General features: G+C 38.7%; 1 protein-coding gene across 4 annotated transcripts in view; it reads right to left on the bottom strand.

The window, feature by feature from the left end:
• The window catches only part of LOC134208960 (LON peptidase N-terminal domain and RING finger protein 1), a 240212-nt gene that overhangs the window by 95381 nt on the left and 117611 nt on the right, over positions 1–27220 (bottom strand). The window lies entirely within an intron of this gene.

Genomic DNA, 27220 nt, shown 5'->3' with positions numbered 1-27220 from the left:
AAATCGGCCATTTAATTTGGATTAGATCCAACACCGTCATTCTGGGGATATTGAACACACTAGAAGAGCCCAAAATGGGTACACACTGACCTCAGAGTGATATTTTGAAAATGACCGATTTTGAAACTTCTGGAAGCTCCCCTTAGGGCTCCTGAACTAACCTTAGAGTGACAAATGTCCTCAGAATCATATCCGGATGTTATAACTTCATTTGTCTTGCAAAATGCTGCAATTTGATACCCATTTTAGCATACTTAGTGACATTTTGAAAATGACCGGTTTTGATGCTTTCGAAGGCTTCCTCAAGGGTCTCGGAATATTGAACTGGCCATTTTGAGGCCGGTTACGAAAGGGTCACTTAGAAGAAACTTGTTGGCCATTTCTAGAACAGGTTTTACCATATTTTTGGTTCTGATATAATCCCTGTATACAGATCCACCGAAATGGTATGAACAAGGACGATAAAAGTAACATTTTGTTAAACTTATATCGCTTAAAATGGAAGTTGTGGTCAAATTTACTACATCTGACCCAGTGACTCACCGGAATAACTCCGGATAGAAGGACCACATAACAAGTCCCAACATGTATTCTGATTTCTGGGATCCTTACGAACAGAACAATAATAAAACTGGGCCAATACATCATTAAATTACGAAATGGCAGCAATTTGATTTTTTCCTTCACTCAGGCCGATAAGGGTTATAATATAATGGAATTTATTGCCTTTGGGCATTACGAATCCGAAAAAACAATTTTCTTTCATTCGTGTTTTACAGCGCTGTATACCAAAATGGCGTCAGACATATTACCATTTGGTTTCACGTCCTTTTCTCGAAACACGGCGCCCATCTTCAATTCCAGTTTGCCATCTTAACTTTCAAATTGTTGTCGTCGAACATTATTTCCATAGTTCTATTTATAATATCTGTGCGATGATCATCCAGACTTCAAATTCCAGGAACAAACTTACCGCCATAGAAAAACTTGTGAAAATCATGAATGTCACATATGATAAATTAAATCGAAAAAATCGAAAATTAAAATTAGGTATAATAATCAATGCAGATATAGGAAAAGGTACTGTTTGGGTCAGGGTTTGTCTATAGCTGGTACAATGACAATGGTAAATCATACTTCGTATCACAACAAGTTGAACACGAGTAGCACACTTGTCACATACCAGTCAGTGTGACTCATATGCGACCAAATCCAGTCACATTGGAGTTGCTGCAACTAAATCGATCCGAGTTGTGCTACTAGGGAAAACAGTTGGGTGAAAATTTTAGCACGTATTAAAGATAGTCAAAATTCCAAATGAGATATTTAATTGTATAAATAATATTCAGAAACTCAGGATGTATTATGAGCTATTTATTTAAAAGATGTAAAATATATTTTAAAGCTTACGAGCCATTAACCAAGTTGAACCGTGCTATGGAAATCTCTCCCGTCATAATCGGCAACTCTTGAATGTGTTTTCCAAGGATCTTGAAAACTCTTTTATTATTCGTATGCAAATTTGATCTGCGCATTTGCTCTTAGAAGGTGAAAATCGAACTCTAAGCGAGTTCATCTATCAGTATCCTGAATACCTGCAGATCGACCATTCTACAGCACTAGGAGATGAACAAAATCTTGTTCCCTATACGTCAAAAATCTATACCAAATTGCTTTGGTATGGTTATTATACAATTTGGTTAGTTTTTTCTATCTTTCTCACTACAGAAATAATAACATTAGATTTGTATCAAATGGGTATTTCAATTCCGATTGAAGCTTTAAAATACGCCCGATTCTGTTTTTACACGGATTTTTTTTACAGGGCCGTGTAAAAAAAATCCCAAACAAAATTTTTGCAAAGTTGCTCCATTTTGCATGATTCGTCGAGAAATCATAAAACTTTTTTTACACGGGTTTTCAAATTTTGAACTGATTTTTTTTTACACGGAACGCATCCCCCGTGTAAAAAAGAATCGGGTGTATTAATTTTAAACAAATTCGGTCAAGTACAAATGAATGTATGTGATAAGTACACTGATCTGTCCATAAAAGAGTAACAATTATGATTAAACTATTCCACTAAAGATCCCTTTCAAATTTGTGTTCGTGTCATTTCTTCATTTTCCAATAAACTTACACGTTCCTAGAAGATTTAATTATAGTTGAAACATACCTGAAAAAAAAAATAAAAAAGGGGATTAATATACAATAGGAGTGTAACATCTTATTTCTATTGTTAAATACCATAAATATTATTTGGAACAAAGAATCAACCAAAGCAGAAGTTTTTCAACAACGACTAGGTACTAAGATATCAGCAGAAAACATGGTTACTGAGATTCGTCAATGCCCAAGAAATTTTAATTGGGTTCCCTAAATGAGGGAAATATGAACGAAGTAAATTAGTAATTTTGAAATTTTAATAAAGTTCTTTAGATATGAAAATCTTGAAATAAAAACTCAACCGAAAATGTCTAGCAAAATTTCCTAATCTTTTACGATCGTCTTCAAAGCATCATCAATCTCACGATTGCTTTCCATCCAGTTCACCGCACTGAAGTAAACACCGTGAACCCACCGCACCAGGCAGTCATAGCCCAGATTGAAAAATCCCCACGGTCCCACTGCGCCAGATGGTTGCGATTCTCCGTTTCATTTCCCTCGAAGCAACTTTCAGGGCTCCACCAGTTTGCTCCCCGATAGCACCCGAACCGCAGCCACAGTCGGCGACACTTGAGCCCACATGCAATCTAAATATGTTGGTAATCGCAACACAGAGAGAGACACAGGCCCCGGCAATCACCCGGGGGATACTTCCTTTTTGCTCGACTGCCAACCAGCCGCTGCCATCCGATGAGATGGAGATTTTGATTTGCTTTTCAGCAGCCTTGGAAATCCGGCTGCAGGGCAAAACCAACAACCCGATAAAGAGAATGATTTTCCGTTTTTACTTTTCCCTCAGCGTTTGACTATCAAGTTGTTGAGTCCTTGTGCATTACATGTGTGCACCGATTTTCATCCGTCTGGATCCGAGCTAGAGGTTGCGCTCGCTGGAAACCGAAGGCCTTGAAGGTAAAGTTTCACTGGGATGGCAGGGCTCCTATTTGATAAATGATGATAGTATGCTTATTCGGGGGGAAACCCCGAAGAGAACGTCGACGATGAATCGTTTGGCCGAATTTGCTGACTACTGCAGCACATCAGCCCTACTGTTGCACACGGTTCGTAACAGGCAGGCCTCCGCAGCCGCAAGAGTATGTGGCCTTCCGTGTAACTACGGTGGTGTGAGCCCTAAATATGAAGTATTGCTGCTTCGGGCCAAAAGTTGGCACGCTTACAACAACTGATCCGAATGGGAGGGTTTGCGGACACAAGGATATGAAGGATGCATCGCCATTTTTTCGCCAGGGTAACAAAAAAATCCCCGTTATGCATTTGTAGCCCATCCAGTTATATTTTTCAGTTTAATATTTTTAGGTCAAAGCTTAACTAAAACTCCGCCCTCTTTCTGTTGATTTCCAGCTTTATCGTAAATCAAAACATCGCAAACCCTACCGTCCGGCAGCAGTAGGCAACATGCGGTTTCCCATCTGGGTCGCAAAGAGAACCACTTCCATAACTTGGCCTAGCGAGCAGCTCCTGACGATGTTCGACTCGTACGGCCAAACGTGCATATCGAACGAGCCAGAACAGAGGGGGGAGCAAACTCACATTAACCTTTATAGCTCTCGAGTCGGTTGCTTGCTGCTGTAGAAATATGATGAACCGGCGGGAAGCTGCTGCTGTCTTGAGTCATGAACGTGGTAAATGTTTATAGTGGTAGCAGGATGCCTATCTATTCCGGCAAATAAATGATAATGGGACGTGTTGGTATTTGGCTTTATTTTTCAGCATAGTCGGTAAAGTTTTTCACCCTTCCGGAATAAATTATGAAGTAACTCGGAAGGATCGGTTTCGGCACACTCCACATAGCTGCTCATCGAGTTGCAAGAAATTGGAATCCACCTTCAATCAGGCTCCGCTTCAACCGCCAATCAAGTACGCGTACCGAAAGAAGGATTTTCCGGATGGACTCGAATGGCGGAAAAAGAACAAAGGGTTGTTGTTTTTTGGCCGCACCAGCTTTGGTTCTGTTTTCGCGTGATCAGTTTCCCGCGCCATGTAATTAAAACATCAGACCGTCAATATCCGTTGTGACTTTTTTATTCGCGAAACGAAAATTGGAAGCAGCCTTTGTTTGAGACACGATGCATTCGGGATGGAGAGACTGAGCGGTATTCAACCTGAATCGATCCAAATCAATCCAAATCCAATCCAAATCCAATCCAAATCCAATCCAAATCAATCCAAATCAATCCAAATCCAATCCAAATCCAATCAAATCAATCAATCCAAATCCAATCCAAATCAATCCAAATCAATCCAAATCAATCCAAATCCAATCCAAATCAATCCAAATCAATCCAAATCAATCCAAATCAATCAAATCAATCCAAATCAATCCAAATCCAATCCAAATCAATCCAAATCAATCAAATCAATCCAAATCCAATCCAAATCAATCCAAATCCAATCAAATCAATCCAAATCAATCCAAATCAATCCAAATCAATCCAAATCCAATCCAAATCAATCCAAATCAATCAAATCAATCAAATCCAATCCAAATCAATCCAAATCCAATCCAAATCCAAATCCAATCCAAACCAATCCAAATCAATCCAAATCAATCCAAATCAATCCAAATCAATCCAAATCAATCCAAATCCAATCAAATCCAATCAAATCAATCCAAATCAACCAAACCAATCCAAATCAATCCAAATCCAATCCAAATCAATCAAATCAATCAATCCAATCAAATCAATCCAAATCCAATCAAATCAATCCAAATCAATCCAAATCCAATCCAAATCAATTCAAATCCAATCCAATCCAATCCAAATCCAATCCAAATCCAATCCAAATCCAATCCAAATCCAATCCAAATCCAATCCAAATCCAATCCAAATCCAATCCAAATCCAATCCAAATCCAATCCAAATCCAATCCAAATCCAATCCAAATCCAATCCAAATCCAATCCAATCCAAATCCAATCCAAACCCAATCCAAATCTAATCGGTATTTAATCCAAATCCAAGGCAAAGTGAGAATTCCAACGAATTTCCTTCGATTTTTATTTGGAAACAGAAAAAAATCACAATTGCTGTCGAGATATTTTTTCTGCATGTCATGATTGATTTGCCAAATATTTTTTATTTTTCCAACATGTTCTGTACGGGCGACGCGACGTCACCATCGATGACCCTGTGAAAAGCATTCATGTGTTATCCACCAAACGAATTGTTGATACCCGACATGACTAGTGTTGTTCAGTTTTTTCAAAACTCGAATAATAAAATCTCTATTGGACACCCCTGCCATTCGAGGTAGTGAACAAATGGCGATAGATAAAAAAAAACGGTTTTTTGGTCGTTTCAGAAGGTTTTCACCGAAACTTGCAGTTAGCGCGGCAGTGCAAGGTCGGTTGCCTGTTTTGGCAGTATCCCCTTCATACAAAGCACTTTCCGGTCTCTGCCGTGGACAGCAGCCGGTGCGGTGAATAGAGTCTATGTGTCCATGTGGAGTCCGGATATGATGACTGCGGTGCCGGGACCGCAGTCCACTTTTTTCCATCCTTCCATTGTCGTTCGTGCACTGTTTTGTTAGCTCGCTGCTGGGATGACTTTGCCCGGTAGCTATTATGGCAGGCGTTAGGATGGGCGAAATACACAGAATGTGTGAATGTGGATGGCGTTGAGCCCACACAATGGGTACGGGAAATTGAGTTCGAAAACTGAACGATGCACGATGGTGTGCTGTGGATTATGGCAGCTCTCCTGCTCGGGAATAAAACACACGGGGACCATAAACTTCACTGTTTTACGAGAGTGCAGGAACTTTGCAATTTCGGGGTGGAACATCTCTTTTTTTTTTGTACGATTCCCTATCAGATGAAAACCGGTTACAGTTTTGTTGGATATTTCATAGCTGTGGATTAGATTGGTACCATGTTTGTGCAAGTAGCGCTTGTTTTTGGATGCTTTCTAGATGACACAGCTGTCCACTCCTTTTCCGTGTCCATTCATATTATTGGCAGTGATTTTCGTTATCTCATACCATGTTATGTTTATTGGATACAGAACATTGATTCCAAGTTTAATCATCATCTCGAATTAAAGATTCAATGCGTGCCCAAAAACAAAGCTTATTAGTTTGGGTAACAATTACATTTTAAATGCAATTCATCGAAACTGCTATTATCTGCTACACGGCAAATAATTCTCAAAGAGAAAATTTATCGTCCGTGCCGGAAAAAGCGTGAATCAAATCCGAAGGAGGAACCTTCAGAAAGTCATTTCAAGTGTCTCAAAGCCCCGTTTTCGGTGAATTATTGCTTTCATTGTGTTCTGTCCGACTTACACGTTCCTAGTCGAAGAAGACGCATGCATTTTCCCGGCGCCATGTAATCAAAGCGAACCGACTCCCGAGGGCTGGTCGAACGACGATAATGGAGCCGCATGGTACGACCGTTGCTCTGTTTTCTTATGCTGGTTGGTCGGCCCCGATCAGCATCGCTATCGGTTGGTTAGAAGTTGGTACATGAATGAACTGGTTTTGGTACGTGCTGCTGCAGTCAGAAAGTGCACTTCCCTTATATGGCTGCAACGTGCTGGAGATTCTTCCGGATGATGGTTCGAAAAAACGAAAAAGAAAGAAAGAACAACTTAGCTCTGAAATTGCTCTCAGCAGGATGGAACCCTCCTGCTCGGTTTCACAGTTTCCTAACCGAAGAAACTTTATGCTCCGATCGTGCTCCACCTTCGGAGCACAACCGGCAGTAGATTCGGAATGGTTTGGAAAAATGCTTGCATTATTTAAACGGAATGTGGTTGTTTCGCTATACTTTGGACATGCTTTTTTACGATATTGCATTCCAAGCAGAATTCATCCCGTGCGCATATCTTTCCTTTGTGTTTAATAAATTCCGAGCCAGAACCAGAAATAAAAAAAATGAAAACCATTAAAACAGCGCGAACGGAATTTATACCTTGGACGGAACGAATGGAAGCGACCTCGTGAAAATTATTGCCCGGTGTTTGCTGCTGTGTCATTCGTAGTGCATTCGATCGCAGCGTTTTTGGTTATCGAACTGAAAGAGATAAAATTTGGTCGTGAACAACGGCAGGAATATGGGCAGTTATTATTCGCCATTCGATTGCAATTTGATGGCTTTGGATTCTACTGCATCACATAAATTTAAACATAAGCCGTAAATTTGTAAAATAGTTAACCCAGATTAATCAATTTGATCTGCGCTAAATGGTCTTCTCCACTTTTCAAATGGTGTTTTATAAAAACTTGGTAGATATATACTTGACGCTTTTTTTCATCGTGCATCTGAACACCACATATCACAAAGATGGGTTCTTGTAGCGTCATGTCTTTGCTTTGGTTTCAATATTTCTTTTCAATTTTCAAAATGGCAGCAGTATAGCGCTTAAAAGACTTTAAACCACAACTATACTCAAAACACGAACGTTGTGATCCCGAGTAGACGCAAATAGCTCAATAATATCAAATGTTGATAAGATAGCAAAATGAGATATGGACATGATTGATATAAGAGATAAAAGATCAGACGACAATATCAAAATTTTGCACTAAAATATCATAAGGATATCAAGATATGTTATTTGTAATAAGTGATCAATATCAAGTGCCATTAGTTTGTTCTTATCCATAGCATATCTTGATATTGAAATGATATTTCGGTACAAATTTTTGATATTGTTGCCTGTTCTTTTATCTCTTATATCAATCAAGTCCATATCATGTTTTGTTATTCTGTTCATGATTTCTGCCCGGGATATTAATGCTGCCCAATGAGCAACTCGAAGTCATTCCCATCCCTCTCATGTCCATTCGTTGTCAAAAAAGAACGAACAGGACGGGAACAACTTCGAACTACTTCGAGCTGCTCATTGGACAGCACTATTGCTTTTCTGCTTTGGGTTCTACCAGGTCTGGAAACCGCAGGCATCAGAAAACATAGGCACCATTCTCTACACGGATACTAGTTTTGGAAAAGCCTATTCAAGAAATAGCGACATTATGTGAAAATACTTCAACGATCTTCAAGTGAATTCAATATTTTGCAGAAAAGGGAAGTTGCAGAGGTGCACTCAGAAAAAATGGTAAACGGGAGGTTGAATGGGTGCGACAGTTATGTAGAACTGATAGCTAACTTTACTTGAATGATGTTCCGCAGTCCACTTAAATCCAACTGCGCTTTACAAAGCTGGCGATGTAAATTAATCTTCAATTTGTTATCTATATAACAACATATCGGATCTTCCCGTAAGGTATTCGAAAAACCTGTAATTCAGATACAAAAAATACCGAAATTAAATTATATTGTTCAGAACAACAATTCTGCGCTCGAAAATCACATTCACGTGCTTCGACGTGAAAGTCGAAAAAAGCTGCGATTTTCGATATTCGTGATAGTTCATTTTAATCCTACTTTTCGTCAGGACCGGTGACATGATCTTCATCTTCCAAATATTCCATATCTTCGATAGGGTGATAGATCAGATAGTCGTGGGTGTTCCTATAGTTGCGGTAGTGTTTTTTTTACGAAATCTACGTATTAAACGTAGCAACCCATATGGTCTATCAGTTTGTTGACCTGTCAATACAAAAAATAATAGGAAACAAGTTCGGTTTGCATCAAAATCGGTACAGTATCACTAAAATACCTTATATTTGTCTCTACTTTGCACCAATAGTTGCGGTAGTGTTCCTATAGCTACGAGTCCCATATGAAAACAATGCGATTCGCAACGATAGGAACACCGCGACTATTGGAACGCTGCACCAATAATTGGAGGTATTTTTTCATGTAACAATTACGGATTCTGCTCCGATTGAACCAATTTGAGTGTAAAATACGATTGATGAACTTTCGAATGCATACTGGAGGTAAGCGAAATATAGACTTGGTCTGAGTGAACAAAAAATGGTCGAACTTGTTTAGTTCCTCCACTATTGGGTCTTTTACCTTACACGATTTATGTGGTTATCTGAGTATTTTCCACCCCGAAACACACAGCTGCAAGTTAAGTGCCTTTGATAAATTAAAAATATTTTTAGCATTAGGCGCCTGGGCGGTAATGTTTTCGTGACGATGATTTTGATTGCATTTTGTTCTAAGTGAGACGTCTGTTTCTCTGTGGTATTGAATAACTTGTTTATTTATTCGTCTTCTTCGGAAACTTGTTTTGACAAGGAGCAGTGATACCAGACTTTTGGGAATGGCGTTTATTGTACACAGTCAGTCGAGTTGTTCCAATATATGTTTCTTGAAAAATATTCGGACTATTCGGAAATATTCAATTTGTATTTCCAATTATTCATTTGCGTTGTGTTAAAACATATTCACAAAATTATCAATCCCAACACCGATTGTGGGAATATTTCGGTTTTTGTTTTGTTGCTATCATGATTACATGCATTTCGACATGCCATTGCGACCTGCAGTTCCATTGCGAGATACAGGACAATTAAACCTGCAGCGAAATACGAGATACAGGACAATTAAACAAAAGCAGCCTCAAAACAACGCCATGAACGGGAGCACCGCAGCTTTGACAAACTGAATTTCCATATCCCGGCCATTTCGCTGTCCAGGTATTGGGAATTTTTTATGTTTTAAAAGAACACTATTTTTTTTTTTTTCAAACTATTTTATTCATTGTGTAGGGGTAAAACTTATATTTAATAAAGGGCCCATGATACATGATTCAAATTCGAACTCAATTCAATTTAAATTTGAATTGTTTCTTGCAAAAAACGACTTCAAGAAGCAAATAATATTCTTTTTGGTATGAAAGACGCATTGGCTGTCGATCGAAGTCGGCTTGATTGTTTGTATTGTATTGGATTGAAACAGTTGATGGGTTTTGTTTTAGAGAATCCGCACTTTTCATCTCCTGCATCTGCAGCTCTTCCGTATCTCCAACAGGTTATTGGACCCTGGGGCGGTTCCGGATATGCTGCAACAGCGTACGGAATTTATCGGGAGGTTTGAACATTCGGTAGGTTGCTTACTGGCCATTAGTATTTAAAAAAGAGCTTTGGACTAATATGTTCTACAGAAGTGCAGCAGGGGCTTTGAATCAAAAAATTCAAGCCCTGAACGCAATGGAATGGAACGTTGACTGTAACGGCAGGATTTGACACTTAGTCCATATTATATTCTCTCAAATCTTGCCGTTACCGTCGCCTTTCCGTTCCATTGCGTTCAGGGCTTCAGGAGCTGCGCAAGAATCGCAGTCGGGCCACTTGTACAGGCGCATGTACTGGAGAGGTTTGAATTGAACTAAATGTTTTGGAGACGAGGAGCAGAGTTGAATTGTGATTTTTCAAAAAGTTAAGCGATACTTAATGAAACAAGAAGATTCTCTCAACTTTTCTGTAATGCAATTTAAACAAACAATTTAATTTTGAAAATCGCATTGATGTTACATGATAAATAATTTGCAACTTAACGTTTTTGTTTCATATATGCAAATGCAGTGCAGTATTCTTTAGTAACTGTTGTTTGTTTCCAAATGCCAAACACGTGTTGCATTGCAATGAAACATTAATCACAATTCAAACATTTGTAGAATCTTCATCCATCTTGTTTGTGCTTTGATAGATTGACAAAGCCTTCAATGAAACTGAGGGAAAACATAGTGCCTTTTAGAAGATGTTGCGCGTGCTACTTGGGGTAGTGTGCGACACCTCGGGTAGGAAGTAGGCGACAGTAAGATGTAGCAAGAGCCGTAGCGTGGATATTCGGCGCCCTTAGCAAAATGTTATTTAGGAGCCCCTCTCTTACTCATAAAAAAGTGCAATATTTTACATTCAAACAACCTGAAAGTAAGAATAAAAATTTGAATTGAAGATGTGTCAAGACGTTGTATGCACTTGAAAACTTTAAAAGTATTGTGATATTTTTTTCAGTATTTACAATATATGTTAACAAATTCACATGAAATCAGTAAGAAATCGAAAATAAAATATGGAAAAGTCTTGCATGTGTGATCCGGCCTGAAAGATTGGTTGATTCAAAATCGGGCGAATGTTAGGCCTAGTTTGAAAAACAGTGCTATTTCATTTTGGTTGTTGTTGTTTGTTTGTTAAAGCCAAAGGGTCCTTCGAAATTTAGTCAACCGACTAGTGACAGTGATAATGTTCAAAAATGGACATAATCCGATCTACAATTTTCGAATAACATTTTGAATGTCAAATGCTCAGATATTTTCTTGGCCTCTTGTAACCGGTTACGGAAGTCTTCTCACCATAGATTTTTGGATTTTGTGGCCGATTTATCATTAGTTGGCCTTGTAACTCAAGAGATGCCGAGATGCTCAAAGCTGACCCCATGACATCCGCTCAACTACTGCATCGTTTATTTCATAATATCTGGGATACCGCAACTTTCCCGGTCGACTGGATGCAAGGTATCTTAGTAAAGGTGCCCAAAAAGGGTGACCTGACTGTATGCGATAACTGGCGAGGCATTATGTTGCTGTGTACCGTTCTCAAAGTTCTATGCAAAATAATCCTATCCCGGATTCAGAAGAACATCGATGCGACTCTCCGGAGGCAGCAGGCCGGATTCCGTGCCGGAAGATCCTGTGTGGACCATATTGTCACGCTCCGCATCATTCTGGAACAGGTCAACGAATTCCAAGAGTCCCCTTTACTTGGAATTCATTGAAAAGCTTTCGACCGTCTCAATCACGAGAATATGTGGGGCGCCCTGAGACGCAAGGGAGTTCCTGAGAAAATCATCGGCCTCATCGAAGCACAGTACGAGGCCTTTTCGTGTAGAGTGCTGCATAATGGGGTCCTGTCCGACCCTATCCGGGTCGTAGCTGGTGTGAGGCAAGGATGTATCCTATCACCGTTACTGTTCCTCATCGTAATCGATGAGATTCTGGTAGGTGCGATTGACCGTGAACCAAACCGCGGGCTGTTATGGCAGCCTATAACCATGGAGCACCTAAACGACTTCGAATTGGCTGATGACGTTGCACTCCTCGCGCAACGGCGCTCTGATATGCAGAGTAAGCTCAACGACCTTGCCGAGCGGTCCTCTTCGGCAGGTTTAGTCATCAACGTCAACAAAACCAAATCGTTGGATGTAAACACGGCGACTCCTTCCAGTTTCACAGTAGCCGGGCAACCAGTGGAGAATGTTGAAAGCTTCCAATATCTTGGTAGCCAAATGGCGTCGGACGGCGGTACCAAGATCGACATAGGCGCACGGATCAAGAAAGCAAGGGCTGCCTTTGCGAGTTTAAGAAATATCTGGAAAAACAGGCAGATAAGTGAACGCACCAAAATACGAATTTTCAACTCTAACGTCAAATCTGTGCTGTTATACGCTAGCGAAACATGGTGTGTATCAGTGGAGAACACTCAACGGCTGCAGGTGTTCATTAACAGATGCCTGCGGTATATAATTCGGGCCTGGTGGCCTCACAACTGGATCTCAAACAATGAGCTCCATCGTCGTTGTCACCAGAGGCCGATAGCAACAGAAATTCGGGATCGGAAGTGGGGCTGGGTCGGCCACACTCTACGTAGGGGCGGAAACGAAATCTGTAAACAAGCATTAGACTGGAACCCAGCGGGACATCGCAGCAGAGGCAGACCCAGAGGCTCATGGCGGCGAAGCCTCAATAAAGAAATAAAAGAAGTCGACCAAAATCTAACCTGGCAACAGGTTAAAGCGATAGCCGAGCAACGCTCAGGATGGAGATCTTTCAAGTCGGCCCTTTGCACCACCGGAGGTGTACAGGATCCGTAAGTAAGTAAGTAAGTAAGGCCTTGTAACTTATAAAATTGTTCTTTGTCTCAGGCCGTAAGTCTTGATTTAAGTGCCCCCCTGAGGGCTGGCGCACTTGGCGAGGCGAACCTGGCCAACCACACGCTACAATGCGACGTAGCTGCTCTTCTGTAAAACTAAGGATATTGTTAACGATGTATAGTAGCTGTATTCTTGTTGTTCCAATAAAATAGAGCTGCGGGATTTCAAGAATAAAATCCCTGGAATTTGTTTCTGGATGGCAACTCTAAGCTGAATAAATCTAACAAATAGTCACAACGATTAAAATACCCAACAAGGAAAAAATGATGAGATCTAACGAAGAGGAGCTTTCGAAGTTTCGTAATGTGCTTTGTTGAGGCCGAACCGCAACTTTGACGTCCCACCGATTTGTGTGGTTCAAACGATCAGAAGCTTTTTCGTAATCTGTTTGAGCTTCGAATAAGTAGTTTTTCTATAACAGTTCTTGGTAATGCTCAAAACTCAAAAACTTAAAACAATAATGAATTCATATTTTATTTCATCGAATTATCTTTGTTTATCATTATGTACATGAATAGTTTTTCTACTTCTTAGTATCCCTGTACGACTCAATTCATTAGAAACTTGTTCATCAAACTATATATAGCCTAGAAACCCAAATTAATCCACCTAGTGGTGACAACGCATTTCTAGATTTTTTTAAGGGTTGAGAAACATAAAGGAAAAGTCTAAAAATAAAACTGATAGGTGGATAGGTCTTATTTTTCACATTTGTTTATACGCAATGTAAAATTTCGTGCCGAAAGAACAAATTGCCAAAAAAGTGATTTTTTTATACTGCATTTGAAATTAGCATTTTTGCCAAAACTTTTGATCCCATAGTTGGATTTGGGCACCTTTCAATAGTAAACAATGGGACAGGATTCCCAGGTTCGGTTGGGGCTAAGTTCAATGGAAAAAATCGGTTGGGGTAAAGTTTCCGAAAAATGAGTGAGTTTTTTTTGCAAGCTTTGCTCACATATTTTGTATACGAATTTAACAATTTCGCATTTGCCCAGTTCCTATAAGGTACACTGGGGGAAGTGTAAAAAGGAGGTAAGTGTAAAAATCGACTCGAAAAATTGGAATTGTCCATACTTTATAGGTTTTACCACACCATAACATTATGCAAGAATATATTTTGATGCTCACGCTAATACTATGTTAAAATTTGCATAACACATATATTAACACATTATTGCATATATTAACACATTTAACGCTTCAACTGTCATTTTAGGTTACACGAGAAATTAATTTTTGCATTCATAAAATCATTTCTAAAGTGGATAATGTTCTGATCACGCTAATTTTCCCATCCCTCCAAGGTTTATTTCGATGCTGTGAATCTTGATATGTTCCTTCTTTGTTATCATTGGGATTTCAGTGGTGTTTGGACTAATATAAATAAGAAAACCCCTGATTAATCCACCTATCGGTATTGATGCCTTTTATATGTCATACATATTAAAAATTGGAATAAGTGAGATAAAAATAGCACTGATAGGTAAATATATGTCATAATTCATATTCATTTATGTTCATAACAAGTTTCGTAGTTGAATGCAATTTGTTTGCGAACAATTTGGTTAGGAACAAGTGCTTAAAAATAGGTGATAATTTTGTACGTGTATTGCGCACACACATACATAATCACAATTTGTTAAACTGAGTCGATTAGTCTGTAACCCTGCAAGTCCCTTTTTTTTCAAAAAAAAAAGTTCATCTTTGGGGCAAACATATATATTTTACGTACACTTAGTGTTCGAGATGGACCTGGGAGAACGCGCGCAGGACATAATTTTCCCGGCTCCGGATCTCCAGGAAATCCAGGAGGAGATTGGCCGGCTGAAGAACAACAAAGCCCCTGGGGTTGACCAACTACCAGGAGAGCTATTTAAACACGGTGGTGAGGCACTGGCTAGAGCGCTGCACTGGGTCATTACCAAGATTTGGGAGGAGGAAGTTTTGCCGCAGGAGTGGATGGAAGGTGTCGTGTGTCCCATCTACAAAAAGGGCGATAAGCTGGATTGTAGCAACTACCGCGCAATCACATTGCTGAACGCCGCCTACAAGGTACTCTCCCAAATTTTATGCCGTCGACTAGCACCAACTGCAAGGGAGTTCGTGGGGCAGTACCAGGCGGGTTTTATGGGCGAACGCTCCACCACGGACCAGGTGTTCGCCATTCGCCAAGTACTGCAGAAATGCCGCGAATACAACGTGCCCACACATCATCTATTTATCGACTTCAAAGCCGCATATGATACAATCGATCGGGACCAGCTATGGCAGCTAATGCACGAACACGGTTTTCCGGATAAACTGATACGGTTGATCAAGGCGACGATGGATCGGGTGATGTGCGTAGTTCGAGTTTCAGGGGCATTCTCGAGTCCCTTCGAAACTCGCAGAGGGTTACGGCAAGGTGATGGTCTTTCGTGTTTGCTATTCAACATCGCTTTGGAAGGGGTAATACGAAGAGCAGGGATTAACACGAGTGGTACAATTTTCAATAAGTCCGTCCAGCTATTTGGTTTCGCCGACGACATAGATATTATGGCACGTAACTTTGAGAAGATGGAGGAAGCTTACATCAGACTGAAGAGGGAAGCTAAGTGGATCGGACTAGTCATCAACACGTCGAAGACGAAGTACATGATAGGGAGAGGTTCAAGAGAAGACAATGTGAGCCACCCACCGCGAGTTTGCATCGGTGGTGACGAAATCGAGGTGGTAGAAGAATTTGTGTACTTGGGCTCACTGGTGACTGCCGAAAATGACACCAGCAGAGAAATTCGGAGACGCATAGTGGCTGGAAATCGTACGTACTTTGGACTCCGCAAGACGCTCCGATCGAATAGAGTTCGCCGCCGTACCAAACTGACAATCTACAAAACGCTCATTAGACCGGTAGTCCTCTACGGACACGAGACCTGGACGATGCTCGTGGAGGACCAACGCGCACTTGGAGTTTTCGAAAGGAAAGTGCTGCGTACCATCTATGGTGGGGTGCAGATGGCGGACGGTACGTGGAGGAGGCGAATTAACCACGAATTGCATCAGCTGTTGGGAGAACCATCCATCGTTCACACCGCGAAAATCGGACGACTGCGATGGGCCGGGCACGTAGCCAGAATGTCGGACAGTAACCCGGTGAAAATGGTTCTCGACAACGATCCGACGGGCACAAGAAGGCGAGGTGCGCAGCGGGCAAGGTGGATCGATCAGGTGGAAGATGACTTGCGGACCCTCCGTAGACTGCGTGGTTGGCGACGTGTAGCCATGGACCGAGCCGAATGGAGGAGACTCTTATATACCGCACAGGCCACTTTGGCCTTAGTCTGAATAAATAATAAATAAATAGTGTTCGAGAAGGCAAAACCAGCCACTAGCTAATATAAGAATCCCTTGGAAACCTATTCCGTTAATCCAATGAATTTATTAAAAAAAAACATTCAGAGCAATTATCGTTAAGGTTTTAATTATATGTTACACTGTGTTCATTACCTCACAACTGAAGGTCAAGTTAACTTGGGTTTTCAACTTACCTCAATCCACTGAGGTAAGTGAAAAACAACCCCCAATATTCAAATCTTTTTCCATAAATTTCAAGCGACCAAAATGGTATGAACTACCGCACAGTTGGTGCAAAATTGACTGTTTTTGATACCCCATAATGATTGATTGCATTTAAATCATATAAACTGGTTTTACAATAATGTAAACTTGAACTATCGATTTTCCTTTTCCACTTCTCCCAGTGTACCTTACATATTTTGGTAAGTACGTTTAATGTTATACAGAATTGTTAGAAAACTCTAACAGTCGCTGATTGGGTGTGACTGACGACTATTATTAGCGTTCTCGTAGTTATTGATATTGTGTCACTAATTCAGCCAAGGATGTTATCGATCATTTAGTAATCTGCCTTCGATCATTTAGTAGTTTGTCAATAACTCATTCCAGAGGCTAAATTTCAAAATGTGTTGTATGGTGGACTTCTAGTGCAAAGGTTTATCTACAACTCTACCTAACAGTTCGTTGTTTGAATTTCACTAATAACGGAGCTTTAGCGCTAGTAGCAGTAACTTAGACTAAATAATTGAATATTTTGTTATCATTTAGTATAAGTACAGCAACTAGCACCGTAACTCCTTTAATAGTGGAATTCGAACATCGACCTGTTAAGGAGAGTTGTAGAAAAACCTTCGCACTAAAAGTCCACCATACAACACATTTTGAAATTTAGCCTCTGGAATGAGTTATTGACAAGCTACTAAATGATCGAAGGCAGATTACTAAATGATCGATAACATCCTTGAATTCAGCACAACGCATATATTACTTCGGTAGCCCTAGCTCTTTGGATGTATGTGCTCTTCCAATTATATTTTTCTGTGTGGAACTCAGAATTGATAACTTTCAACATATTTTTTATCAGTCTGAACGGTCCACAATTCTATCAGATTCCAACAAATCTGTCACAGATCTTTCAATCAGTGTGTAAGGATATCCTTCATTCAGAAACGAAAGTATTTTTAGGCCTAGCACGGAGTTTCTTTCACTTAAATCCGCCATTACACGAAGAAGCTACAAGTAAGTAACAATCAAAAAATAAACCGTTGAGTACTTTGACTTTACTTCCGTGTTGAGTTTAATCCCACCGCTGAGTTTCATTAGCTCAAATAATGTTATTAACCCTCACTCGGAACTATGAAAAAAAAACTCAAATTTCGCTTCTTCCACGGAGCGTTGCACGTTGGGTCGATGCAACTTGCTTTTGCAGATATGGTTCATTTGGCATAAATGCCATTTTGTATTTGGCATAATTTTGAACTGCAAAAAATGAGTGGGCCATTTGGCATAAGTTCAGATGGTAATCATTTTTTGGAAGAACTAACAAATGAAACGGCAGAACTACTCTCGAGGAAGGGATTATTTACATCATTGGCTTATCCCAGGCAAACGCCTACTTCCAAAAATCAATCAAAACTCCCGTTGCTTGATGCCTGGCAAATACCTACTATTGAAAAAGGGATCAATTCCAACATTGCCTCAATACGAATAAACGCCTACTTCTAAAGAAGGGATCATATCCATCATTGTACTAATCTAAGCAAACGCATCCTGATAGCTGCCGTATTCTCAAAAAAGAATGCACATTAAACATGGCTTTTCATTGGAAAAACCGTAAATCCAACAATTATCATCGGTAAACGCATGGTTTATACGAAAGGATTATGTCGTTTTAATATTATTATAGGCCAGTGTTTTATCCACCTTTCCTGTTTTTAGCACCTATTGGTAGCGAACGCAAAAAAAAAGCAAAATGCCCGTTATGCCAAATGACCGTTCTGCCAAATGGTCTTTATGCCAAATGACTTTATACCAAATGGCGTTATGCCAAATGGCCCGTTCCCCGTTTTGCAGCTTGTTTTCAATATCATTCATAAGATAGAGAGTGAGAAAACTGTGAGTTAAAGTTTGAACTTTGTTCTTAATGTTGAGTACTTTAAACTTATTTCCTACACAGCAAATAATTTTGAAAACTCAACGACGTGTAAAATTGCAGCTTATCCCATTAAACGAATAAGTATTCGATGTTCAATTAATTTTCATTGAATTTTACAAGCAAGCACCATTTAAATTGATTTCGATTTAAAAGAATAGTGAGATCGATTGAATGTTACGTTTATTTGCATGCTCCTAATATGTGCATGAAAATACATTTAAAATCACAACATATTTTATCTGTGTAGGTAAATAATCCAACTCACAAAATCACTCAAAATTCATCAAAAGTTTTTCTCTATAGTTTCCAAATGACCATGCGAACACCGTTAATTGAATGTGGGTTATTTTGGCACCGCTCATATTGCGTTTTGTCTCAGACCCATTTTGTTTCATTAAATTGTAAATTAGGGTGGCTCAAAAAACACTTTTTCAAATTTTTTGATGGGCCGCCCTCTTATTTTGTTCTATTTGATGCCCTGATGCTCTGGACAAAATTTCAGCCAAATCGGTTAACGTTTGGGCAGTGCTAAACTCGTTGGAAGTTTATATGAAAAAATGTATGCAGAAACATCCAAAAACAGTGATTTGCAGTTGGACGGCACAATTTACGATCAAGAACCATGATACTCATTCAGTTCTTGTAAAATAAAATACAGAATATTACGCTGAAAACCACGAGAAGATTAGAGTTTATTACGCAAAGATATTAGCATTGTACTGGAGTGTTGTAGGGGTGAATTTATTTCTTTTCAATGGTAAAAGAAACGAAATTTGCTCAAACCCCACTGCAGAGAAATGCTAATAACTTAGCCGGGCAAACTCGAATCTTCTCGCGGTTTTCTGCATAACATTCTGTATTAAATTCTCCAAGATCTGAATGAATATCATAGTTCTTCATCGTAAGTTGTGTAGTCCAGCTGCAATTTACTGTTTTTGGATGTTTCTGCATACATTTTTCCATATAAACTTCCAACGAGTTTAGCACTACCCAAACGTTGACCGATTTGGCTGAAATTTTGTCCAGAGCATCAGGGTATCAAATAGAACCGAATAAGAGGGCGGCCCATCAAAAAAATTGAACAAAGTTTTCCCATACTAATTTGAGCCACCCTATTGTAAATGCTTAAGAAAGTTTTAAAAATCACTCAGTGTGGTTCCTTGTTCCTTGTTTCACCACACGTAGTACACGAAATCTGAAATCGATGCTCGCCATTTTGTATCATCTTTTTTCCACCATTGTATACTACTGCTTAGGAGTTTGTGAATGAGATTAGCTGATTAAAGATTAATCCACCGCAATTGAAACAATCGTAGGCAGAAAATCTACCAAAGTACGCAATGTACATATCTTTCCTTTTTATTCGCTCCGCTTGTGATGGATTCAGTCCAGCGATAAGCTTGGTAGATGCTTTTTTTTTACTAATTCGGTTATCAATAATTACTCTAGATGAGTTGCTTCCATCCATGATCGCAGCGACGCAATTGAACATCTCTGTTTCGCAGTGTTCGCGGATCTAGCAAAATTTCCAAAATTTCCTCGAGTGGGCCTAATTGTTCGTAAAGCTCTAGGATTACCTTTGGAATGAACTGCGACATTAGACGTATCGATACGTCTAATGTCGCAACAATGCAGCTCCCTTCGAGCATTTAGGCAATCATACCGGGTTCTCTATATTGGAAACGTCACACGCCTTCGTTGTCGTTTCGTAGTTAGTGATGAAAATTTACCACATTTTTAGCACAGAAATTTTGTTTTTATTTTGTTTCGTTTTACCTTTTACAGCCAGTTCAAAAACATCTCTAGTAATCGAGGAATTGGCTTCTGATCGAGTAGATTTTTATGAGGATTCTTTGAATACCGTCAGAATTTCAAAAACCTTATCAAAAAGTGTGTAAGGATTCCTGGGAAACACCAAAAGAGTTTTATTTTCTTAATAATGTTTCCATGTTTTCAGAAAATTTCAATTATTTAATTTCAAAACCCTTATTTCATTTTTTCCAATTCTTAGTTTGTTTAAAGCTTGTGTTGAAATAATTTATTTTCATTCTATCCTACGTGAAGGTCTCTTTTTTAACCCAATTACATATATGGATGCTGATTTGCAAACGATGCCAATGCTGATGCTGGTTGAGAATTTCAGCTAAATTGAAGAGATTCACCCGAGGCACCGGTTCGCCAGAAAAGGGAACGAAAAACATCGTCCGCCTGTTCTTCAGCGGTTGTAAACAGAAATCTAACGTAAACGCAAACGTAAATCTAAGACGGGAGCGCCAGGAGCGCTCACAGCCCACAACCGACTATTCTTGATACGATACATTGGGTACATACTAATTCAGTGGCAAGGACATTTAGCAAGAAACACAGAAAGCATTTCACGTGAACGTCGAGATCCTATGATTATGCAGGCGAATGTTTCTATCGTGAGCACTGAATGCCATTGGGATAGATTTTGCCCTGGCTTATTGGCTCACGTGATGAACATGTTTCCCATCTTATTACACAGGGCTTCCTGCTACTGTGCACTAAGGACATTACCAATTAACTTAGCATCACAGACAAACAGACGTAACAGATTGAATTTTTTTCTGAAACAAGTTTTTGTGTGACATTGTCATGACAAAGGTGCTGGAGTGAAATGTCAAACTCGAAAGATTACGCCTCTAGTTGTGAAACGCACAATCAATCAAATTGAAATTGATCGATAAAGTCATGGTCGATGGTCACTGTCACTTTTAAGTCTAGTTCAGGAAATGATACAGACCTTAGGATCAAAATAAGCGTAACTGTCAAGATACTAATAAAGTAATAGAGTTGGAATGGAATAACAGCAAGTCTCTTTTCAGACATTCCATTGAACAAGCTTCATAGAAGCTTGAAAACGCAGAAAATCAATTATTTCTATTCGTGTGAAGTGATAAAACGTATTTTCTGGATAGCGAAAGCCCATTCAAAAACCTCATTTCCGGCTTCGCTATTATATTTTTGTGCTAAATCATAATAAATGTATCACCGATATAAACAATAATCAACGAGTCGTTTGCGGTTGACTCAACGCTACCGGCTGGTGGAGAGGCAACCGATAGCTCGGCGATAATAATAATCATTATTGTGGTGTGGCTTGTTGGAAAATGAGTCGAATTGGGTTCCAATACCTATCAAGGTATTGTATTGTGGACGAGCCGTTGATAGCTATCTATTATGCAGGTGCCATGCGTTCAACAACAGCAACGGTCGGTGGCCGCAACAGATGACACACACAGCACCGGCCAACAAGGAGCAACCATTATTCCGGGATCGATGATAGCTAGGATGACCGGCCGGCAGAGGCGGAAGTGTTCGTTCGGGGTGAACAACTCGTTCCGAAAGGTGTTGGGTTAATTATGATGGGTCAACAAAACGAGGTTGCATCATGTTATGGTGAATGTTTGTTGATTGTCATGGTCCGTGCTGGTTAAATGGGACGTCATCAAAGCCATAAAAAACTATATTTGGAAGGCTTTCACATAGGTCAGCTACGACAATCTATGTGTATATAAGGCCATCAATTTACATAATTTCATGCTATGTTAGATGTGGTTATTAAGAATTCATGAAGGTGACAGGTTTGAAGAATAACCCTAGTAGTCAATAATAATTTGAGGTGAAGGTTAGAAGCGTTCATGTGCTTATATCTAGAGATGAATCATTTACTCCGTCCCGATTGGGAAATACATTGAATCAGATGGAATCTTTTAACGTTAAAAATCTTTCAGCAAAACGCTCTAGATTTGAAAATATTTAGTAAATATTAAATGATATAGTAGAAATTCGTAAAACCGACATGGAATACAGAAAAGGCAAAAAATACAGCAATTCAGGTGTCTCATTGGATCACCTTGACATTCTTTTGACTTTCTCGATGATTAAAAACTCGAATTGCTTTAAACTTATTTCGTACAAAAACAATATTGAATTTTTATGGAATTTATTTAGGGATCAAAAATTGCAATTTTAGTGTTCTCATCTTGAATTGTTTGCGAAGGTTCGATAGAATATTATTCAGGATAGAACCGTGAATGCTAGACATTCTCAATTAACTATTCAACTTTGGGCGAGACGGAGTTAACTTCATTTCAAACCTACACAATTTCCCAAGACTGCAAAATTTATCATTGCAAGCAACATTTTACATTACTGCCTCTTTCCTTTTTCATTTGTTATATGACCATCTTTTTCACACTGTTTACAAGTCAAAAATGATCCGAACCATTAACAACTGTTGTGAACATTTATTCTCTGGCTTTACTTACGTATCAAGTGTGCTTCTTATGATTGTATGCTTACCTGTAACAAATAAAACGAAAAATAGGTTAGCCACTATAGAAATTATTTATATTATAAGTGTTATGATTATTTTATTTATTCAAATAAAAAAATTTGATTTACATCAGTGTCAGGTTTTTGACTATCTATTCAATTCAACGATAAAATTACAAGATTGGTTTACTGATAGGTTATACGAGATTAGAAATGTAGACAAAATCAAAGTTAATATCTTGTTCGAGGAGTTTCCAGATATAACCTCGTCTATAGAAATGAAAAAACTAATTCAAATCGCATCCTGTATATCTGCCGTGGAATAGATTTAATGATTCAGTTGATTCTCTGATGCCAATGTTGATTATTCTTCCCGTTGGGAGTAGATGAGATAATGACGAACACAAACTAACTAAGTTTCCAACATGATCATGCTTGCAATGGATATAAAGCACTGCATTTTATTCTGAAATAAATTAAGCAAATGAGTACTGAATTGTTGGCAAATGCTTACTGAAGGATCCTCGAACACAGCAGTCAATTACGAACGTAATTTGTAACGCTATTCATTTTATACGACTTTGTCGTCAACACAACGAATGAATCAGTGAAAACTGGAGCTAAACTTCCTCCCTCACTCATTCGACAATCATGAGCGAATTATGAAACTTGAAACCGACTCTCAACAATGTTGCCCCAACAACATTCAACAGTAATACACAGAACCGGCAACTTTTTCCGTTTTAATTGCTCTTAAGTGGTACGTGACCCTTTTCCGCCGTCGTCGTCATTTGTTTATATCGCCCAAGTCGGCGGCGGTAGGGGCAACAACTGAGTCTCGTCGGTACAGCAGGGCCACCATCAACACATACGGCGGCGAAGGACATTAAAAGCCATCGACGTTGTCGACAACATTTTCCTGAACGCGCGAAGAACAGGAACGAATGGCTGCCATCATCACGACGAAATGCAATATTATGCAAATTACCGGCAGGCTCTGCTACTTGCTCAGCGCTGCAGCACAAAACCCCCCCTGGTTGGCAATTAAACACAGAATGCAGAATTTTCGTTGCATGGCTGCCGGACGTTTGCGAAAGGTGAAAAGAATGCGGGAGGGACCGCCCATTAGTTGGAGATACTCTACGCTGTGTTTTTCCTCTGTTTCCACACATTTGCATGCATGATTTTATTTCTTTTTTTTTCGTCTAATGGGATTTTCGTCCCTGCCTCGCTCGCTCGTCTGCAAAAGTCTCGGCTACCGGCGGCGAGGTCCGAAACAACAACAGCAACGGTGCCCGGCCAAGGATAATGGGAAAAATTTTAATTGTTTTGTGCACTGTTTCACCGAAACCGCAGGACAACTCTGCGAAACGATGCGCTGTGAGTGACATGAAGTGGCAAAAAACACGCGAATGCGTTCGTAAATAGAATGGAAATAATTGATTATCATCACTTTCAGGAGAAATGTGAATTTTCGATGCTTAATAGCGTATAAATGTCAATCTGGTTCAGGGGGTATTATTTATGCTTTACGAATAGATTTTCTCTTATCATTTTCACCGTTCAACATGCCGTTAATATTTTCATAGCAGTTGCTTTTTTGCGTGCTACATTCAGGGTGGGTTTTAGTGGTGCACCACAAGCACATACATTATTTGTCAAAATTATTCGACCGAACTGTTCCATTTATTCATAAAAATGCACTCCAACCATTTACCACCCATTTAATTCTAATTCAACATTTCTGCATCCTATGAAATAAAGGCCAGTTCTCCCAGCGTTTAAAATAAGGATTGGCATTAGGGAACGGAATGTTTCACATTATAAGGATTCTATAAAAATTAGATTCGAATTTATTATACTCAATCTGTTTGGTCTTAGTCAATGAATCATAATCAGTGGTTTTCAGCAGCATTGCGCTGAGTTTTTTATGCGAAAAGCAGCTGAAACAAAAACTCAAAGACATTTGAAAGGTTATGAAGTGATTTTTCCTTAAGACATAACTGGAACCAATTGTGTATGTAGTTGTTCGCTGCTACGTCTGCTAAATATTTTGTAGATAAAAGTATTTAATTTTTACAAATTTTTATACAAATTTTTCATTCATTTGCCATATGGATTCCAACAAGTTTTTTTTTCGCTTATATGTATTTCGCTTTTTTCGATTATATTTGATATTCTATTTCATTCAGTTAACTTCAATCATATTGGAATCAAAACAATCAATGCATCTGAATCTTAATTTGAGCCAGAGTTTGAATTTGAATCTAATTCTTAATCTGAATCTGATTGTGAAACTGAATCCAAATCTGAATCTTAATCTGAACCAGAGTCTGAATCTGAACTTCAATCTGAATATGAATTGGACACGGAATCGGAATTGGGAACGGAATCTGATTCTGAGTCTGAATGACAATCTAAATCTAAAACCAATTTTGAATTTGACTCTGAATCTGAATCTAAATCTGTGTCTAAATCTGTATCTTAGTCTGATTCTGAATCTGATTCTGAATTTAAATCTCAATTTGAAACGGAACTAATGAATCTGAAACTTACTCTGAATCTAGAACTGAATATGAATCTGATTCTGAATCAGAGTCTGAGTCTGAATGTGATTCAAAATCTGAAATACATTTTGAATTTGAATTTTAATGTCAATCTTAGCCTGAATCTGAATCTGAATCTTAAACTTTAAATCTTTTGTATTTGAATCTGAGTCTGAATCTAAAACTTGAAATTTTTTGAATGCGAATATGAGTCCGAATCTACACTGAAGCTGAATCTGATTCTAAATTTAAATCTGAATTGAAATCGTGATCGGAATCGGAATATGAATCTGACTTGGAATCTGAGTTTGAATTCGGATCTGACTCGGTTCTCAAATTCTGAATCTGAGTATGAATCTGCATCTGAATCCAGAACCTGAATCTGAACCTGGACTTGAATCTGAATCTGACTCTGGAACAAAATCTCAATCTGAATCTGACTTTCATTCTGAATCTGAATCTAAGTCTGATTCTCAATCTAAATCCAAATCTAAATTGAGATCTAAAACTTAAAATTTTTGGAATCCGAATATGAGTCTGAATCTGAAACTGAATCTGATTCTAATCTGAACCGAATCTGATTCTGATCTGAATCCGAATCTGAGTCTGAATCTGAACCTGAACTAGAATCTAAATCTGACTCCGAAAAAAAAATCTAAATCTGAATCTGACTCTGACTCTGAATCTGAATCTAAGTCTTAATCTGATTCTCAATCTTAATCCAATTCTGACTCTGAATTGGAATCTAAATCTGGATAGTAATTTAAATGAAAATCTGAGCCGGAATCTGAATTCCAATCTGAAGATGAATTGAACAAGGAATTGGTATCGGAATCAGAATCGGAAATGGAATCTGAATCGGAATCTAAGTCTGAATTTGAATCTGAATGTGAGTATGAATCTAAATCTGACTTTGACTCTGAATTTGAATCTAAGTCTAAATTTGATTTTAAATCTGAATCCAAACCTGACTCCGAACTAGAATCTAAATCTGGATCTGAAACTAAATCTGGATCTGGATCTGGAGCAAAATCTGACTCTGAATCTGAGCATGAATTCAAAATTAAATTTGAATATGAATCTGATTCTGACTTTGAGTCTAAATCTGAATCTCAATCTGAATCCAAATCAGAATCTGAATGTGAATCTGTGTCTAAATCTGGATCTGGATCTAGATCTGAATCTGACTCTGGTTTTGAACCAGAATCCGTCCACCGTGGATGGCTTTTGAATCAAAGGATCAAAATCCGTGCGACTAATTTTTGACTAAATATGATTATGGAAATAACTCTAAATAAGTTTAAATCAGAATCTGAATCTAAGTTTGAATCAGAATCTGAATCTGATTCTGAGTCAGAACCAGAAACTGAATCTGAAATTCAATTTGAATTTGAATCGGAAACTAAATCTAAATCTGAGAATGGGTCTGATTTTAATTATTCTGATACTGGATCTGAATCTGAACCTAAATTTCAATATGAATCTGAACCTGATTCTGAATTCAAATCTGAATCTGAATGTGAATCTGATTTTGGTTCTGGTTCCAATTCCGATTCAGATTCAGATCCCGATTCAGATTCCGGTCCCGATTCCAATTCTGTTTTCTATTTGCAATTCCGATTCTCATTTTCATTCTAATTATCATTTTATTTCCTATTTTCAAATTCACTCTGATTCTCTTTCCGATTTGTAATCGCATTCTTATTCTCTATCTTTTTCTCATTCGGATTCTCACTCTTTTTCTAAATATCATTATGAGTCTTTTCCTCATTTTTTTTCCATTCTCATTCAAGTTATCATTTTCATATTCAATTCTAACTCTCATTCTTTTAAAAATCAATTCCTAATTTCATTCTTATTGCCATTGACATTTTGATTTTCACATCAACATCTTCATTAAAAATATGTA

This window comes from Armigeres subalbatus, chromosome 2 (assembly GCF_024139115.2).
Source record: "Armigeres subalbatus isolate Guangzhou_Male chromosome 2, GZ_Asu_2, whole genome shotgun sequence".
In the NCBI taxonomy this organism is placed as follows: Eukaryota; Metazoa; Arthropoda; class Insecta; order Diptera; family Culicidae; genus Armigeres; species Armigeres subalbatus.
Note: the sequence above shows the minus strand (reverse complement) of the source record. Positions and strands in the feature narration are given on the sequence as shown.